Source organism: Podarcis muralis, chromosome 5 (assembly GCF_964188315.1).
Source record: "Podarcis muralis chromosome 5, rPodMur119.hap1.1, whole genome shotgun sequence".
In the NCBI taxonomy this organism is placed as follows: Eukaryota; Metazoa; Chordata; class Lepidosauria; order Squamata; family Lacertidae; genus Podarcis; species Podarcis muralis.
This window is the reverse complement of record NC_135659.1, coordinates 32907165-32910757: the sequence shown is the minus strand read 5'-3', so window position 1 is coordinate 32910757 and position 3593 is coordinate 32907165.

The window sequence follows — 3593 nt, the reverse complement described above, 5'->3', positions numbered from 1 at the left end:
CACAGTGGGCTTTTTATAGGGAGATCAGCAGCATCACGTGATCCATACTGATCAAGATTTTGCTGAACGTGCAGATGTTTATCTCTCTCAGCAAACTTTTCTTTTGGCAATCACTGACTTTTTAAAAAATAATAATTTTGGGGGTGTAGATTTCCTCATATCCAGCAATCATCTTAGGCATCACTTTAGGTGAGAGAGACATTGACCTGGTCATTCTAACCTAACATATGATGCAATAGTTTACCTACTGACGGATAAGTTATTCTGAACCTTGCACCTACCATTGTATAGTCAAACATCTGGTTAGCCACTGTGAGAGCAGAATGCCATACTTTCCAACATTTCTCTGATGAAAATAGGGACATCCTATTATTATTATTATTATTATTATTATTATTATTATTATTATTATTCCCCACCCATCTGACTGGGCGGCTTCCACCATATATAAAAGCAGAATAAAACATTAAACATTAAAAACTTCCCTATAAAGGGCAACCTTCAGATGGCTCAGGGGTCAGATAACTTCATACCCTCCAACATTTATCTGATGAAAATAGGGACGTCCTAAGGAAAAGCCAGACATTCTGGGGTCAAATCAGAAATCGGAGCAGGTCAGGCACACAGCTCTGTCCTCTGTCCTCTGTCCTCCATTGCTCCCCGTCTCATTGCATCCGCCGCCTGAGGCAGCTGCTTGACTCTGCCTGATGGTAGGACTGGCCCTGATCAGTGCAACACAATAATTATTTTGGCTTACGTTCTGGACAGAGGCAAGAAGACTGAGGTGAGCTAATGGATTAACATAGATGAGGAGGAGGTTGCAGGAGTCAAGGGTGAGGAATGAACAGGAGGTGTCAGCTTGAAGGATTGGTTTTCTTTAGAGGGGTGCTAAGGGAACAGGTGGCGGAGCATATTTTGCTATGTTTTAAGGAGAGAAGTGACAAAACTTGTTACAAGGAAATAGTGGCATTAGACATAGAGAAAGCCAAGTCAATGGTGTCATTCTCAAGAAGGATGGAGAGAGGAGTGGAAGCCTTGTGAGTAAAAAGGAACGTTGTAGTTTGGGACATAATGAGTCCATACTCCCCAACATTTCTCTGATGAAAATAGAGACGTCCTATTCCATAATAAAAATAATAATTTTATTATTTCTACACCGCCTACCTGATTTGGTTGCCTCAGCCACACTCTGGGCGGCTTCCAACATATATAAAAAACATAATAAAACTATACAGGACTGCATTCAGATATCTCCTAAATGTTGTAGTTACTTAACGGCTTGGCTCAGGGTTTGCGTAACTCCATACCCTCCAACATTTCTCTGAGGAAAATAGGGGCATCTTATCATACCCTCCAACATTTCTTGGATGAAAGTAGGGACGTCCTGAGGAAAAACAGGACATTTCAGGTTCAGGTCAGAAACCGGGACGGCTTCTGTAAATCCAGGACTGTCACTGGAAAATAGGGACACTTGGAGGGTTTATGAATCTGAGGCAGGCAATGGACACACATTCAAGGTCCATGTTAAATGAAGGCAACTGCCCAGACCCACAGTCCAAGAATGTCCACCACTGACCATTAGCCATCCTGGCTGGAGCTGATGGGTATTGGGAATTCATCAACATCTTAAAGGAAGATTGGTGCATTAACTTGTTGTTGTTTTCCTAAAGAATGTACTTTAGATCTTTTACAGCATTCCCCCCCCCCCCCCAAAAAAAGATCCATCAATAGTACTATTGCAAAAATATGAAGATACAGGCAGGGGAAAGGGGGTGAACAGATATTTACATGATTTTAAAATTTGATATTTAAATTCATAATCTGCCTCTCTTGGTTATTTTCCTCTTCGGCAACATTGCTGCAATTTGCAGTGTGTCCTTTTATCACCGGTCACAGTGACCAAGGGATTACTTTTTCATCTACAAAAATATTGACAGTGATTAGCAAATATTGTATCTTCCATGAATGCCAAGTTATGTAGGTTTCCAGAAGAAAGGGGTATTGGGGCAATAACAGGTCAGTGAAAGCTTTCTCTGCCCCCCCCCCCAAAGGCAGGTCATTCCAGGGAAGCAAAGAACCAAGACAAGCCAGAGTCGTTTGTCCATCCAGCTTCATTGCAGCTGAATATTATTGCTTGCTGATTATTCAGTGTTAATAGTATGGCTAAATTAAAATTCCATCCCAATAGACAGGACTCCTGTTAGAAATATTCAACCTTTAAAATGAATGTTTTAACTGGTTGAATTAGTATCAAGTGGGTTCCTTTATTAGATAGGAACATGTTGATCAGCAATTCCTGAAGGATCTTTCAGCTATTGCATGGGTAGGCAAACTAAGGCCCCGGGGCCAGATCTGGCCCAATCGCCTTCTAAATCTGGCCCGCAGGCAGTCCAGGAATCAGCATGTTTTTACATGAGTAAAATGTGTCCTTTTATTTAAAATGCATCTCTGGGTTATTTGTGGGGCCTGCCTAGTGTTTTTACATGACTAGAATGTGTGCTTTTATTTAAAAAGCATCTCTGGGTTATTTGTGGGGCATAGGAATACGTTCCTTTTCTTTTTTCGAAAATATAGTCCAGCCCCCCACAAGGTCTGAGGGACCATGGACTGGCCCCCTGCTGAAAAGGTTTGCTGACCCCTGAGCTATTGTTTCCGAGCACTGAAGGTGAAAAGAAGGGGCTGGTGTCTCGTGCTTAAAATTTACTTCTTAGTATTGATATTTGCTCTGAAGAAGGCCTGAAACGGATGTAAGAGTCCAACTGGAATATTTTGATCGAAGACCATTGGTAGAATTCTATGTGGTTAAATTGCCCATTTAAATCGATATAATCTAGTACGTGGGAACAAGCATTAAAAATAGAGGTCATATATCATTTTTGCACTGTGAGACAGCTTCAACTAACGATGTCTAATTCAAGATTGTGTAAGGAACCAGGGTCATTCCAGGATATGTGGTGGACTTTAAAAAGAAAGGTAGGTTGCAGTTTTGTACTGGGGTCTTCGCAGAAATTACTAAAATGCCTGGACAGCAACTACTGAAATCTCTGGAACTGGTGGAGTTAAAGATTTTTTTTCAAAACAACATGGATTGCCATTTCAAACCTCTAATGGGCTGTCTTCTTGTAGCTACCTGGCTGGTTGTTGCTCAATATTGGAATACTGGAAGTTGCCACATTAGCTAATGGTTATTAAATGGCTTGGCAAGTCGCTGTGGTGGGAGAAGTAACAAATATGTCTGGTTAAAATAGCGAAATATAAATATACTTTTGTGACAAACTGGCACTCTTTTATTGTTTATACAAGCAAAGATGAGAAATTAAGACTTTCTGGCTGCTGTGAACATTCTGTACTTGAATTTTAGAGCTGTAGCCCACAACATCTGCAGGGTCATACGTCCTCCACCTCTGGACTAAGTGTGACTAATTTACAGTGAAATCCTACACGTCGATTCGGAAGCAAGCCCCATTCAGTTCATTGGGGTTTACTCCTCGGTTAATTGGATATAGGAGTGCAATCTCAGACTGTAATTCTTAGTGGGGTGGACTGTTGTTGTTGTAGATTACATTTATATACTGCCCTTCATCCGTAGATCT